The sequence below is a fragment of the Hermetia illucens genome, chromosome 1 (assembly GCF_905115235.1).
Source record: "Hermetia illucens chromosome 1, iHerIll2.2.curated.20191125, whole genome shotgun sequence".
Lineage (NCBI taxonomy): Eukaryota > Metazoa > Arthropoda > Insecta > Diptera > Stratiomyidae > Hermetia > Hermetia illucens.
This window is the reverse complement of record NC_051849.1, coordinates 129,130,526-129,147,975: the sequence shown is the minus strand read 5'-3', so window position 1 is coordinate 129,147,975 and position 17,450 is coordinate 129,130,526. Positions and strand designations below refer to the sequence as shown.

The following is a 17,450-nucleotide window of genomic DNA, read 5'->3' as shown; positions in this document are numbered from 1 at the left end:
TCATCCTAGCAACATTAAGGATAGCATCGGGCATAATACTACCGAGTTTCGTGAAAATCCGACTATTAGTATCAAAGTCGTAGCAGTCCAAATTTATCAATTTCACGAGAATTTACATCTTAAGCCATGCAAATAAGATGCTGACGTCATAATTAAGGGGAATAATTGACTTACGAGTAAAATTCTCAAGTTCTATATATGACGTTGGGTTTGAGGAGGGCTCCCCATATATGTGAAAGCGGGGATGACATTTTTTTTCACAAAATATGGTCGTGTAGAGTATCAAATGAAAGGGCTGAGATAGTACTTTTCGAAACTGATGATATTTTGGTAAAACAGATATGTTTGTGTTTTGAGCCCACCATTCATTTACAGCGGTCGGGAAAAATTGAAAGAATCTTAAGATCGTCATTTTACCGTACTTTCCCCTACCGAACTTTCCAATGTTTGATGTTTATCTAAAATATTCCTAGTATCCATTTAAGGGTGTCTTTCCAGTAAACTTCTGAAATATATGGTGCTCAAAGGATAGTATAGGTCCCAGGGCGAAACGTGGATTGGTACCCACGATGGAGCATAAAACCTGGGAAATGCCTGATGAGCCAACACCAACAACTCTACTACCAAACCCTATCTCCGCCGCCACGTGGTGACCGCTGGGAGCTCTTTCTTAACGAAAAGCTGCAGACGGGGAAGAATGGAGGCGAGTCCCCCGTGCCTAAAAACGGGACAAATTATACCAACTGGTCCTCCAGGTTGGGGGTTGGGTAGGGCTGACCCTCGGAAAACAACTTGTTACGAAGCCACAACATGAGCCTCGGACTGGGCGGATTACACAACGACGAACCCGCCAACGACAACGGAATAACGATTTGCGCATTTTCTAATGGAACGTGCGCTTCCTGTACAGAGATGAAGCTGCTGAGCAGCTAGCCGATACCCTGTCCCAATATAGGGCTGATGTAACAGCGTTACAGGAGATGCGTTGGACAGGGACCGGTTTCGTGGAGAAGAGCCACTACACCATATATTATAGTGGCTATCCAGTAAACCATGAGCTCAGAGTAGGTTTCTTAGTCAGCCAAAATATGAAACCTGCTATTATCGGCTTTGAAAACATAAGCGAACGGCTATGCACTCTGCGCTTGCGAGACAAATTTAGAAATATAAGCCCCATTAACGTTCACACCCCTACAGAGGAGTCTGCAGAGTCGGAGAAGGATACCTTCTACGAAGCAGTAGAACGAACCCTCGAAGCTTGTCCCAGATATGATATCAAAATCATACTTGGGGATTTTAACAGCCAAGTAGGAAAGGAGCCCATATTCAGGCGATACGCTGGCTCCCATAGCTTACACCAATATACAAATGATAACGGTCTGCGGATTATTCAATTGGCAGGGTCACACGAAATGTTTGTTGGAAGTACCTGGTTTGCGCGGAAAGCGGTCCACAAACATACATGGGCCTCTCCAGACGGGACCACTTTCAACCAAATTGACCACGTGTTGATCGAACGCCGCCACTTCTCAGCCTTGATGAATGTCAGAATCTCATCATCAGAACATGTAGAGGGGCTGCTCCGAGCTCGAATAATAACACCAGCCAGAATCCCCTCTGACAATCAGGTGAGAGTTAACACTGAAACAATCCACAACACAGCCCTCCGCAACACCTATAAGAGGGAAATGGATGCCGCAATAACCACAGTCAAAAGAGGACCTCGAGATGAAGCATCAACAAATGATCTTCACAATCACCTGAAGAACGTTATCATTGATACGGCCACGAACATACTTGGCCCCAGTCGCAAAAAGAGTCGGAACGGCTGGTTTGACGATGAATGTAAGCTACCAACGGAACGGAAGAATGCTGCATACCAAGTAATGCTACATTCTCAAAGAACGCGGGCACGCGCAGAGACTTATCACGAACTCTGTCCAACAGAAAAGCGACTTCACAGACGGAAAAAAGAAGCCTGGGAGAACCAACAAGTCTGTGAACTCGAAAAGTACTGGGAGCAACCGTACCAGGCGCGGAAGTTTTACCGACAAGTCAGCAGGATGAAGCCTTATACACCTCGATGTTCATCCAGCCGAGACAAAGAGTGAAATCTGATTTCCGACAGAATGGACATATTGGAGCGATGGGTTGAGTACTTTGATGATCTACTGAACAACCAGGACATCGGCGAGTTGAAGGTCCCGCCAACTGAAGACGACGCACGAATACTGCCACCACCAAGTATAGGAGAAACAGTCCCTGCAATTCATCGGCTAAAAAATCGTAAGTCGCCAGGAGCCGATGGAATTACAGCAGAATTGGTTAAATATGGAGACAACCAGTTACACTAAGTGGTTCATCAACTTGTGCTCAAGGTAAGGGACAGCGAATCAATGCCTGACGATTGGCAACGAAGCATTATCTGTCTCATACATAAAAAGGGAGATATCACACAGTGCAGCAATTACAGAGGTATCACGTTGTTGAGTACCATCTATAAGATATTCCCCATTCTCCTGCTAGGTCGGATAGCCCCATACACCCAGAACATCATTGGCCCATGTCAAAGAGGATTTACTCCAGGCAAATCAGCAACAGATCAGATTTTCTCTCTGCAGCAAGCGATGAAAAAACTGTTGGAATATGGACAACAGTTGCACCATCTGTTCATCGACTTTAAAGCCGCCTATGATAGCATAGCCAGGGGAAAACTGTACACGGTCATGAAAGAATTCGGTATCCCGACGAAATTGATAAGACTGACTAGGCTGACCCTGACCAATGTGTGAGGCCAGATAAAAGCAGCAGGATCACTCTCAAGACCATTCGACATCAACAACGGCCTACGACAAGGGGATCCCCTATCATGCGTCCTCTTTAACCTGGCCCCCGAGAAAATGATCCGTGATGCTGAGGTGAATGCAAGAGGTACGATCCTCTTTAAGTCCACCCAACTACTGGCCTATGCTGACGATATCGACATCATGGGAAGAACCACCCGAGACGTACAAACTGCCTTCATCCAGATCGAGCAGGCGGCGCGAGATCTTGGGCTGCACATCAATGTGGGCTTGATAATTTCTCCTATCTAGGGAATCGAAAATCACAACCGATAACAGCTACGATGATGAAATCCGCGCACGGTTGCTGGCAGACAACAGAGCTTATTTCAGCTTACAAAAACTGTTCCGCTCGAAACGTCTCACCATAGGGTCAAAGCTCTTACTGTACAAGACAATGATCTTACCAGTCCTCATGTGTTCCTCGGAGAATTGCGAACTCTTGGTCGCATTCGAGAGAAGAATCCTCCGAAGAATTTTTGGCCCCCTACATTAGGATGGACGATTCCAAAGCCTACATAAGAACGGAACCTATGAGCGATACCATGACCGTCCGATTGTGGATAAAATCAAGCTCAATATGTTACGGTGAGCGGGTCACTTAATCCGTATGGATGAGGATGATCCCACCCGGAAAGTCTATAAGGGCAATATCTATGTTAGAAAAAGAAGACGAGGCAGACCCTGTCTAAGATGGAGCGAAGGCGTAGGCCAGGACGCCAGACAGCTTTTAGGGATATCGAATTGGTGGACCTCGGTGCAAAACCGGGATGTCTGGAGTTCCTTATTAAAGCAGGCCTAGACCGGATACCGGTTGTTGCGCCGTTGATGATGATGATGAATTTCCTGGAATAAGGCCTGTCCCACCTTAACCTCGCTTTTTCTGCCCCCTACTTCCCTATTCCCCTAAGGAATAATTGAAACCTTTATGCATATTTGATAACCCACGTGGTTACTTTTGGAGAAAAGCAAATTGCCCTACTTTCGCTTGTATTAGGAATCCCCGCCGTCTTATTTTACATTATAAGCCGAATTATGTATCAATAGGTGCAGGGATTTTTGAGAAAAGTGCTTGAAACAGTCGGACAGTAAACCGATTGCAATTTACACAATTTGCTTTCTTATACTGAGTGATTTCTCACATTCCAACTTGCCTAAGATTCAGCAGAGGCAAGTGGCACTCGTATACTTTAAATGTAACTACAAATTCAGATAGTTTTAAATTAATTTTCTAGGTTACACTATAGAAAGTGTGAAAGGATTTTTTTTGGTTTGTAGCTAATCACAATTCAAATGATAGTTGATAGATGAGAAGTAATTGGTACCATGACTTGTCTACTTGTTCTTAAATTGACCTTCAGCTAATATGAACTATGCCAGTTCGATGGCAACCTTTGATTTGTACAGATGCAGGTGAAAAGTATGCTTAGAACTGTGACCGCGTGGTTAACAGTGAATTCTGTCCAGCTCGATTCGTGTTTCTCTACAGTTTTGGAAGTTTTCTTGGGGTAGAATAAAGTTAGTTTATTTTCAAAGTGCCTGAATGTTCGAGGAAGCAGTACGTCCCCAGAAAGTGGAGCTGCGAATTGTCACCTTCCGACAAAATGCCAAATTTGTGGAAATGGTGATAGCCGAGAAAAATGCCCATTAGCCACATTGGGTGTTAAGGGGGTCATTCCATGTGAAGGTTGTTTTTTTCGCTTTTTTTAGAAATTTTTTTGTGAAGAACTGGATTGAGCTTGCGTAGTAATTTTTCCAGCATGATAACATCATTTGCTTTTGAAATACAGAGCAACTTACACATCCATCTTAAAAAAAGATGTTTTTCTGCTGATACGCTAGAGGGCGCTGTGATTATCGTAAAGAAAAAATTAAACGGCATTGTAACGTGTAGACTTAACCACTGTCTGCAAACTAGGATTATTAAGAATTATTGAAGACTAAATTTTTGTTGCCTTGTTAAACTTTTTTTGTGAATTTTGGGGATTTTTCAAGTTCTTTAATGAATAAGAAAAAACTACTGAACGAATCGCAATTATCCTAGTTCGCGGACTGCAGAAATATGTTTTAAATAAGTCGTAAAAATTTCAAAGAATTTCCTTGGATAGTTTTTGGGCTATGGTGGCAGCCGATTTTCAAAACGCATTTAAAAAGTAGAATGCGATTTTCAACCAAAAAATCTTAACTGACCATTAATTTGCTATACCTAGTTCATAAACCTTAGGTCTCTTGTGTAGCTTTGACTTTAATTCTTATGATTTTAGCGAAGTCATTCGAACGTCATTTGGACCGATAAATACGCGCGATCGACATAAACCTGGCATGTGACATTTTACCTGTTTAACACTAATTTCCGAACGACGTTTGCAACAAAAATTCAAATGTGCCAATTGTAACGGAAGTCACTTGGCTGATGATAAAAGTTGAAAAGAGGCAAGATTGCATTAAAGCAATCCAAACGCCTCAGCAAGTTGGGAAACTGGAAGCCTGACCCTTCAGGTATAAAAGGTTTTCTGTTTCTGTATGAGAGGAGCATAACGCAGTTCTTCATTGGCTGATAGCATTGACCCGAGATATTTAAATGGTTCAGTTCTGGGCAGGTTACTGCCATTGCCAGAACTGAGCAATTTAAATATCTCGAGGGCAGGTTACTGCCATTGCCAGAACTGAGCGATTTAAATATCTCGAGGGCAGAACTGAGCGATTTAAATATCTCGAGTCAAACTATCAGCCAATAGAGAACTACGTAATGAAATTGCTTCACGCATTAACGCAACCTGGATGAAGTGGAATTCCATAACTGGTGTTTTTTGTGATCGACGTATCAGCGCACGTTTCAAATCTAAAATTTACTGCAATGTCGCCCGTCTGCCTCTCTCTATAGTTCTGAGTGTTGGCCGATTATAAAAGACAATGAGCGGTGTCTTGCGGCAATGGAGACGAAGATGTTGCGTTGCACTGGTAGCGTGATACGTTTTGACCATGTCCGAAATGAAAATATCCGCGATCGATATGGGGTTGCACCGATCGTGGAAAAACTGCGAGTGAGGCGTTTTCGATGGTGTGATCATGTAATTCACGCTAACGAGAATTCATTTACCAATATTGGTCTGCACATGGAAGTCAATGCTAAGCAAACAAAAAGCCGGCCGAAAGAACGGTGGTTTGATACGCTGGATGTGGTTTTAAGAGCCTCGCGATTACATCCTGATCAGGCATTTGATAAAATAAAATGGCGAACAGATCACGACGAGCCGACCCCGCTAATGAACGGGACAAACGCTGAAGTAAAAGAAAAAGATGTGAGGAGCGACGAGTGCACGACAGCTCCGTGTCGCATAGCTAAAAATTTCATTGCCCTCTATTTTCTAGAAAGTGATTTAAATAAATCATTTGATGGAAACCCCTGTATTGATCATACGCTTCACACTGTGAGTTTAATATTATTGGCAAATGCCAAAAATGTAACCGACATCAAATATAGAACAGGCTGGGGAGAATTGGATTATTCTTGAATGGAATTTTAATATTTCACTCGAATGTCAATTATTCTCATTAATTATGACGTCAGCATCTTATTTGTATGGCTTAGGATGCTGATAATTCGCACGAAATTAATAAGTTTGAACTGCTGTAACTTTGACACTAATAGTTGGATTTTCATGAAGCTTGGCATGTCTATGCACGAGGCTGTCCTCTATGTCGGTACAATTTAGTACACCTAGGATGAACTTAAGGGGAGTTTTTTAGTCAATTTTTAAAAGTTGATAATATACTATTAGTAAATTTATTTGAGCAGGCGCCGGAATGGGACATCTCACGAAGACTAGATTTTACATAAGTGTTTTACACCAAACCTTAAAAAGGCCTGCAGATAAATAGATTCTTCATAAATGCGACTTTAATATTTCACGCGAATGTCAATTATTCCCGTTAATTCTGACACCAGCATGTGATTTCCATGGCTTTGGAAGCGGTAAATTCGCGCGAAATTGCTAAATTTGAACTGCTATAACTTTGGTGTTAATTGCCAGATTTCCACGAAATATAGTACGTATATACGAAATATTATCCTCTATGCTGGTACAAAGGTACAAAGTCCTAGGATGAATTTAAGGGGCGTTTTTCAGTAAATTTCTAAAAAGTAGTAATATACTATTAGTAAGTTTATTTGAGCAGATATCGGGATGGGACATATTTTGGGGTCTAGATTTCATCTAGGCGCACTATCCTGATTTTTTTCGTATTTTAAGGTTGGGTAGTTTCTGAAAATGAGTCCTGTATCACTTCAAGTGCGTACATTTTGACTCCTTACTCACGCACTTTGCAATTTATGCCAAAACTAATTTCAGTTTCGGAAAGCACTAATCGAGACCTTTCATTTGACATGATACGCAACTATATCCGGTGAAAAAAGTTTTTGAATGTGTGTGACAGACAGACAGACAGACATTGAATCGATTTTAATAAGGTTTTGTTTTACACAAAACCTTAAAAACGTCTTCATAGAGAATAATGGTAATAATAATCGCGTAACAATCCAATTGGATCAGGACCTTGAAGTGTGTTAGACCACTTCATTCAAGACCGTAATGGTACACTACAGGATTACGGTACCCTATAGGAGGCAATGTGATTAGCATTGCGCTCGCCCGAGATTATTACCCTGACTTGACGCAGGTACTCATTCACAGTTGGGTCGACTAGTATCCGACGTCAAATCACGATACAAACTCCACTGCCACAGTGAGATTTGAACCGCGACCTTCCGTACGACAGTCTTGTGCTATAACCACTCAGCTATCCGGACATCTTCATAGAGAAACAAAGACAAAACGGTTCAAGAAATTTGCGCAGTAAGTTCTTCTAGTTTTAGAAGCATAAATAATTATCTAATTCAAGCAACACTTACGGGGGTCATCCCGTGTGAAGGCCGTTTTTTTTAGAAAGTTTTTATGAAGACCTGGATAAAGGTACAAATACGAATTTTTCATCATATATTTATTAATATCTTGAGCATTGCTAATTTTTCCTTAATAAGTTCAATACACATATCCAAATAATATTCATATTTAAGATTGGAGACATGGGCCTAATATCTAGCCAATTAAGTAACTGCCTGTAATATAATGTATGAAGTAAAAGCAAGTAAGTCAGTAAGTAACATGCACTATGCATTATAACGATAAATATAAAACAATTACAAGTATATCCTGCTCACTGCTCCTTGAATTAAACCTACACTTTTTTTCCCTGCATTATTCATTATCATGAACATTGCTACCAATGCTTTGGAAATGGTGTCTTTTGAAACGGCACGAACACTAGACCGAACGCTGTTGATGAGCTAATTTGTCAATCGCACTATGATAAACATACTTACAGATAGAAGTTGACTCGCCAGTTATTCAACTTTTTGGCAGTTTATAAAATTTATTCTTGCCACCATTTTGAGCTTGGTTCTTACAACGTGGTTTCTTGGGGTAATCAGACCACTTGCTTACAATTTACTTAGACCATACTTTGATGAATTTTTAAGTAAGAAAGAAAAAAAGGCAAAATATCTAGAATAACTTAAAATGCTGTCCGATTTTTACTATTACTTTTCACTTACGGGCGACGTTTGAAAGACATGTATTTTTGCATATATTTGTTATGACGGCTTACTATGAAACTATGATCCATTTACGGAAAATTCATTCAATTGGCACACATATTTAATGGAATCTTACACCTTGGTTACTTGCTGGAATTCGTCACAATTTTGATCCCGAAGGAAGATAAAAATCCTAAGCTTGTCCCGTTCTATAAACCGATAAGTCCGCTTCCCTCACTACCAAAGCTACTCGAAAAACGCTTACTATCCAAGCTACCAAAGCAAAATTGGACGAAAACGAAAGTATTCCACTTCACCAGTTCGGGTTCAGGAGAAAATATGGAATTGTAGAACAACTTCATGGCTTACCCTCCGAAATAAGCTGTGGTTTGAAAGGTAGAAAGTACTGCGCGACTGTATTCTTTGACTTTGCATAAGCCTAGATACAGGAGGAGTAAATCGATTTTTAGGCGGTACGGAATGTCATCATCCGCGCATATGGGCGGGTTAGGTACGAGGTAGCTAACTGGCGTGAATATCGATGGCACCTAGATGGCTTTCTTCTAATTATTCCTCCATCTTATACATCACATACACGACATCAACAGCATCAAAAAGATGTGCGAAATGCGAAATTCTTCACGCGCAAGTATTGAAGAATGTCGAACATGTGCAATGCTTTTCTTTTACCATACAAATTCAAGCAATGCACTGGAGACGAAACTTCTGTATGTAGTCTTCTTGTCTGGCATGAAGGTTTTGTCTACAAAATCAAGGAGAAGCTACCTAAGAAAAATATCCATAAAATTCTCGAGCCGTACCTCACTGGCAGGAGATCTGCTTTTAAAGGGACGATACCTGTAAACAGTCAGATAGAAACCAATGATCTTCTTCACATAGAAACTTCATTCTTTAAATATTTTAAATAGTATGGTCTTAATTAGGTATATTTAAATCATTTTTTTATATTTTTAGTTTACCCTTATGGCAGTAATATTTGCACCTGTTTTAAGAAGGCCGCAATCGGAATGCTAAATGGGTATGTAATCAGCTAAAGCGGACATATTTTGATAAACTTGCTACACATCCAAGTAAAATCAATATCATCGTTTGAAGGGAAGAAACTGTTTGGCTTCATAAAAATAATATTTTAAAAGTTAAATAACATAATAATTGGCTGTTGAATACAGTTTTTAAAAACTTAAGGGGAGAAGACCCTCCAGACGACAGGGAATTACATATTGACATTGATTTTCTACAGCTGCTTAAACTTGGCTCCTTTAATTCGCACAGTAAAATTCCCAGCTCCTTATAGTCAACTGAAATCCACCAATCACCAATCAAAAGTAACAATTAAAACAGACTTTTAGGTATATGCAAAGGCCAATATATTAAAGAATATCTGTGCAAAATTTCAAGTTAAGCTTAATTATTTTTCAGTTGCATTCGGCAGCCCGAAAAAAACGTGAGAAAAGTTTCCGTTTTTGTAGAGTTAACAGCAACTTATAATTATCCAAACTTAATCTGTGTGTACGGAATATCGCGGTTCAAATTTCCCTGATGGCGGTGGGATTTGTATCATCATTTGACGTTGGATAACAGTCGACCCAGCTGTGAATGAGTACCTGAGTCAAATCAGAGTAATAATCTCGGGTGAGCGCAATGCTAACCACATTGCCTCCTACAGTGTTACTGTAGTGTACCGTCTTGAATGAAGTGCTGTAACACACTTCAAGGCCCTGATCCAATGTGGATTGTTGCGACAACGATTATTATTATTAAGGGGGTCATCCCGTGTGTCGGATTCGCGGAATCAATTTTTTTGGCATCAATTGTATCTAGATATAGTGTAGAATATATGGGCAAAGTGATTTTCTGATATTCGGAGTCGTTCGGAAATTATAGTGTTAATAAAGCTCGTATTTATCAGTCCGAATGACATTCGAATGACTTCGCTAAACGGATAAGAATTGAAGCCAAGGCTGTACATGTGTTTCTTGAAGAAACCTAAAGTTTATGGATTAGGTATAGCACAATAATGGTAAGTTAAGGTTTTATGACTAAAAATCGCATTCTACTTTTTAAATGCGTTTTTCTTGAAACTGCATGTTGAAAATCGGCTGCCACCATAGCCCAATATCTATCCAACGAAATTCTTTGAAATTTTCAGGACTTATGCAGAACATATTTCTACGGTCTGCAAACTAGGATAATTGCGATTCATTCAGCAGTTCTGTTTTTATTCACTGAAGCAACCGTGAAAAAGCACCAAGATTCACAAAAAAAAATTTAACACGGCACCAAAAATTTAGCTTTTAATATTTTTTAATAGTCCTAGTTTGCGGACTTTAGTTAAGTCGGTACATTAAAATGCCGTTTACTTTTTTTTTCCTTTAAGAGGATCACAGCGTCCTCTAGCGTGGCAGCAGGAAAACACGTTTTTTTGGAGATGGGTGTATAGGTTGCTCTGTATTTCAATAACGAACTTCACAATTGGGCTAAAAAAATTACTATACACGCTCAAGATATTAATAAATCTATGGTAAGAAATTCGTATTTGTATCTTTATCCAGTTCTTCACAAAAAATTTCTAGAAAAAGCCAAAAAAACGGCCTTCACACGGGATGACCCCCTTAAACTTAATCTGTGGCTGTACTTTTTAGACTCTCTATTGAGCTTAAACCATGGAAGACATATTTTGAAGCGAAAAAAATTGAGTTCTGAAGGGTCCTCCTTCCTTAAGATTTGATAACTTTTTGTCATTTTCTATGTAGTAAGAAGGTTCAAAAATAAATGTTTTGCACTAAGAAAAAAACGGAAAATTACAAGCATTCATATAGTTCTATGTTAGTATATTATGGTTACGGTAAAACTTTATATAGTTCCTGATGTATTTGTCAGTCGATTTTAAAACCACTTTTTGGCTATACATGTACTTTTACAAGTACTTTCTGAACAATTTTTATTCATTACCATGAACTAAGTCGAGTTATGCTGACCCGTTATTCATGAAATTACCACTTTTACACACACACACACTTTATGTAGATGATATTTTCTCGGCCACCTCTTCCAAAAGCGGAGTGTCGCCTCATGCAATATAGTTTTCGACAACTTCTTCTTATCCTTCTTAAGTCTTTGTCCTGTTCAGAAGCGGGGCTGGCCCATCTTGATCGGCTTCACCATTTTGTTCCATCAAAGGTCTGTGTAGGATTAAGTCGCGAGACTTTCAGATCACCATCCAGTGTATCAAGACCATCCCATCGACTTCGATGTTCAGGCCAATCTTGGCAAGTGAAATCCCGTTAGCGCGAATTACATGACCATACTATCGAAGACGCCTCTCTCCCGTCCATATCGATTGCGAATATCCCCACTTCGGATGTGATCTTGGCATGTTACGCCACTGGTCCAACGTAATATCTTCGTCTCGATTACTGCGCGACGTCGTTCATTGTCTTTTATAGTCGGCTAACGCTCGAAACCATAGAGGGAGACAGGGCGAACGACACTGCGATAAACTTTCGACTTGAAACATTCCTTGATACATCGATCACAAGAAACGCTATTTCATCTAAGTTACGTTAATGCGTGAGGCAATTTCATAACGCAGGTCACAATTGGCTTCGACAACATATAAATAAAACAAAGTTGATCTCAGGGAAAACGAACCTCACGCTCAGAGATGAGCGGTTTAATAGCTTCCGATCAATTCTCTCAGCAAAGGTAGATAACGCTATAAAATTGTGTATGGCATGTGTGAACGCACATCAACGAGCATCTAAATAATGATCTGATAAGCTCTAGAGTTTATTGCTGACTCTAGACGATCAGTATTTCATCTGTCTGGCATCAGTCAGAAGTACAAAGTTATGGCAAACTTATCGTCAAGGGTACTTTTATGACAACGACCGATGGACTGCTGAACATTTAAATTTTTAAATAAAAGCTGTCAGTTTGGTTGGATTGATGATAAGTTGAGTGCAGTGCAGTTGGCTTTGTGTTGTTAATCGAAACATGACTTCCGAATGGTTCGGACCTTTAAATACATGCTACAAAAATGATTTTTTCTCGCGTTGTTTATACTGAACACTTCAATCCATCAGTCATTTCGTCAATCCATTTTTCATGGATTGACTTATGGCAGGCTGATGAAATACGGATCGTGTAAGGTCAGCGTATGACAAGACGGCAAAAACTACTTTTATCGCATGTATTTAAAGATCCATCCGAACCGTTCAGAAGTCATGCTAGCATAGCATGAGGCATAGTCGACGAAGCAGATGCTAACCATCTGCGACCACCATCAAACAATTCAATAGATAACAATATCTGTAGTCCTTCCTGGAATAATATCACATTGGGTAAACAAATCCCCGACCTTCCTGGAACATTATCACCATGGGTAATAAAAGTCTTAACCCATATAGTAATAAAGATCGCAGGTCATAGGGAAACATGTTTTGTATAGTTTCCCTGTGTTAAAGATAAGATATACGATAAGAACCATGGGTCATAAGGAAATATGTGTTGTATATTTCCCTATCGATTCATTAGTAAGTAAGATGTAGTATTTAAGGAGGTGTAGAAACGGAGATCAGCAATTCCTCGAGTACTACCAGAGCGTAAGCACTCTGGCCCTCGTGAATAAAAAAATATAAAACAAATACCGTCTTATGTGTTAACTCATGCTACCGCACTACACTCAACTTATCCGCAGCCCAGCCAGTCTGACAGATTTTGTCATAAAATTTGAATTTTCATTAGTCTAGCAGTCATTGGCATAAAAATACAATAGACGATCAGTTGCCATAATTCTGTCATTCAGACAGATGAAATACTTATCGTCTAAGGGCAGTCTAAGGTGCCTACGCAGAGCTTATGACTCAAAAATGGTGGTAAACCGATCTAGACGAGCCGATTAAAAAATAAGAGTTTTGTCCAGCACTACCCTCGCCATCATCACATGATTATGCAAATCTCAGTCAGCTTGTTTAATGTAATTTGCAAAACAGGACATGATTGTGAATCATACTAGTGGCAACAATTTTTTACTAGCTTCAAATCAAACTGTTATAAGTTATAGAAATTTCAAGTAACGCGTGAATGCGGTATCGGATTAATGTATACGATATCCGCCCTTATACTTTGGAAACCGGCATAAGACAGCATTTTGACTGCAAGATTTAGGTCCAAAATGTTGAATATCTCCATAGCTCAGTGCCATACGCCAACAAAGACTTCCGGTGCGGAGGATAAGGAAGTTCTCTAGGAGCAATTTAATGCAATCGAATAGAGATTTTCTAAAGGTGACATTACTAACGTGTTGGGTGATCTGTCAAAGTGGGCTGTGACAACACGGTCTCGGAGTCCGTAATAACAATGGTGAAAGGTTTGTGGCTTTTTATATTTTCAATCGCCTCGTCAATGATAGCATATTGTTCGAGTATAGAGCCTGTTTTAAGATCAGTTGATGACCGACATCGTGCAGTACATTTAAATTCCTGGATGTGGGTAACAAGAGGGGTGTTATCATCATCACTTGATAGTCTTTTGCCTTCGTCTGCGCATTGGATCCGCTTTCACTCACAGGCATGTAGAGTCTCGGTCCTCAAGTTTAATACGGCCCGCTTTCCTGATAGTCGGAGAACTATTATTCTGATCAGATGGCAGATATCCCTAACAGCTCCCCGGAGAATATTGATGAGCATTGTACCGCTATCAAAAGTGCTCCCTTTTTCTGGGCAATCTTAACTAGTCGGTTATGTCCCGAAAGCTGATTGGGGAATCATAAAAACGCCTTGTGTGTTTTGCATAAAATTTAAAAAGGCAGCGTACCTCAACATCACCATCAAGTTGGCATTGTTTTGTGCTAACATATCTTTTGAAAAACGTTTTTAAGGTTTTATGTAAAACAAAACCTTATTAAAATCGGTTTACTCCCTGTCTTTTTTTTCCGGAGGTGGAAATCTTCCAAAGACACTGGTACACATGTTCCAGCGTGTGGGATTTTTACCCACTAAAACTACCCCTAACTTCTGTCCTCTTCCCCGCCGAACCACCACAAACTATTTCGTCGCAGGATGGACACGGATCTAGTCTCTCGCCTTTCTCGCCTCCTCTGCTTCTCTTAATCTTCACTGAATTCGCCCTAGCATGTCATTCACTGTATTCCAGCTCTCCTGGAATGCAATTCCGCAATTATATTTTCCGCTGCTACTGTTCCTCCCAATGCGTCCTCAAGACTCTTCTTTTCCTCAGCGTATCTAGGACAATAGAAGAAAACATGGTCCGGGTCCTCCGGAATACCGTCGCAGCTGGTACAGTGAGGTGATATGTACAGTTTAAACCTTTAGAAGTATTTACAGTAACCGCCATGTCCGGTGAGAAACTGCGTGAGATCATAATTTATCTCTCCATGCGTTCTCTGTGTCCACAACTTGATGTTGGGAATCAATCTGTGGGTTCATCGACCCTTTCTAGCCTGTCCTCAACGTTGCTGCCACCTTCTTAACGATCCCTCCCTTTCAGCGTTTTTAATTTGCCGATCAGATCGGGCCCATCATAGATACGTGACATCTCATCGGCCAAAATGTAGACTAAAACTATTTATATTTGATAATATAAATTTCATTTCATTTCATAAAGACGATCGAATCTTTCCCGACACAGCCGTAATGCAAGAAGGATACGAAACATTGCGAATGAAGTAACTGAAGAAGCATAAGGAATTGCCCTGAAGAGCGCCGCGTTAGTATGGCTCAACTTCGTGCTTCTTAATCACAAGAGCGAGGCACCCCGTGAAATGGCTCGGTTGGCAATGCGAAATCGTCGAGCGAATAACAGAGATCAATATGTAGATAATTTTCGACGCACAAGAAGAGATTTATCAAGTGCTGATTTGAATCGAGTAGCGTTTCGATATGATCGACGGCAAGTATTCCAAACGATAACCACGGAAATTATCCACTGTATCGCCGTCGCTCACCCGATGATAACGGTCGAACTGTCACAACAAAAGTGAAAAGAATGAAGATTTGGCGTATATTCGCATTCCCTATTCACGAACGTCATCCTATTGTTGTGCGTTTGGCGGTGCATCTGGAGAATGGTCAACGAGTATATTTCACGGCTTCGAATGTCGTTCAACGTGCTGAAAAACCTCCAGCGACAACATTGACCAGTTTCTTTGCGATCTGCCAAAGCGATCCGTTTGCACGAACTTTGCTTTACTGGGAGGTGCCACGTTATTACACTTGGAATTTTCAACGACGGAAGCAAGGCGATACGGTTCCTGGTTATCCGGATGTGCGTTCTACTGACAACAGTTGGTCGTATGTATACAGTTGATCCAAAGAATGATGAATGCTTCTATTTGCAGTTGTTGCTGGTAAATGTGCGTGGCCGAACGTCATTTGAGTGACTACGGACCGTTAATGGTAGAATATTCCCAATATATCGTGCTGCAAGTGAAGAATTCAATTTACTAGAAAACGATGCCCATTGGGATCTGACAATCGTTGAAGCCATTATCTCTGCATCTTCAAGTCAGATGCGCACATTATTTGCAATCATCATTTCGGCATGCTTTCTGTCGTGACCTCCACTTTCACTGTTCACTTCTTTTTTTACACTCAAACTAGTTATTATACTTAAATTACACTTACACTTACGTTTTCGTTACTCTACACTACTTAAACTTTCCCTACCTTTCGGGTTCGCTTTTACAAATCGACTCGCACTTATATTTCCTTATGCTTATTCTAGACCTACCTTAACCTACTTTCTTATTCTCATTTGCCGACCTACGATTACCTCAAAACATGATTAAGAGGTCAGTGCTGTTATGCAAACACTCTGCATTTTACAACACAATACTGACCGACAAGTGTGTTCCGCATATTGTAATACAAAGCTTGCACTTTCTATCACAATATCGATTACACACTTCTAAGTCGCGCCCAATGAGTCACCTCATCCCTCCCACCTTAGATGGAGTTATCCCTGAGAGCGACCTTACAATTGCTCCGAGTTAATCTTGGCCTGCTAAATGATACTACTAACTTAATTAGCAATTACTATATATTATCATTATACAATATATTACTATATATTATCGTTACAATACCTTTTGCCCCAAACAATATATATGAAATAAATAGTTTTCCTACTAATATAATTATAATTCACTTAACTTAACTTAAACAATGATTGACATGCCGATGATTTCTCTGGACAGTGTCCAATATCGCTGGGTGAAGCAATTTCTAGTCGAGATTGATGTTGCTAACATTCGGCACTATTTTTCCCTGACAAAACCTGGCTCGATGATGCTAACCCCTCTTGTTGTATGGTGTCTGCGCGTGTGTCCAACGGCAAAGGTGGTGGAATCGGAACTTTCACTGGACGGCTCCTTGACAGGTTGCTGCTCGATAAGAGTGTTCCTTTTCTTAATATATCTGCTTGCTGGCTGTCGACCGAAGACGTCACTTTTTCTGCATTTGACTTAATCGATGGATTTCGTCCTGCTGTCCTCATCCACCTCACATATGCCATCAACGCCACTGCAATGATAATAACGAACATAATGCCTAGTGTACCTGCTGATGTGTACATATGCAGTCTTCCCGCTGCCTGATGTTGTCGAACGAATTCCTCCTCCTTAACTCGTCTTGCTAGCTCCTCCACCGCCCGACCTTCGCTGCGCCACCGCTCACCTAATTCTTCAGCGCTCAGTACGTGCAAGGGCCTTGTTTCGTTAAGTCGCACGAGCTCACGAATCTCTTCCGGCAACGGTTGAACCACGTCACAGCATTGACCCGTATGAATGAAGACCTCTTTCTTTACCACATCTTGCGACGTCAAGCGAAACCCGTCCACCCGCAAAACGCACCACTCTCCAAGTACCAACACTCCCATTCCGCCGAGGATACTATCCTCTCCTTGCCCATCTCAGCAGAGGAGCGTAACTACCACTACCTTGCTCAGGATAAAGAGCCACTAATTACGTG

At 40.6% G+C, this 17,450-nt stretch overlaps 1 protein-coding gene across 1 annotated transcript in view; it reads right to left on the bottom strand.

The window, feature by feature from the left end:
• The window catches only part of LOC119650742 (mitochondrial uncoupling protein 4), a 28,185-nt gene extending 19,725 nt beyond the window's left edge, over positions 1 to 8,460 (bottom strand). The window contains exon 1 of the mRNA XM_038053834.1: positions 8,227 to 8,460. The gene's annotated coding sequence lies outside the window, so the exon portion shown is untranslated. The remainder of the gene's footprint in view (positions 1 to 8,226) is intronic.
• Positions 8,461 to 17,450: the final 8,990 nt, after the last annotated feature.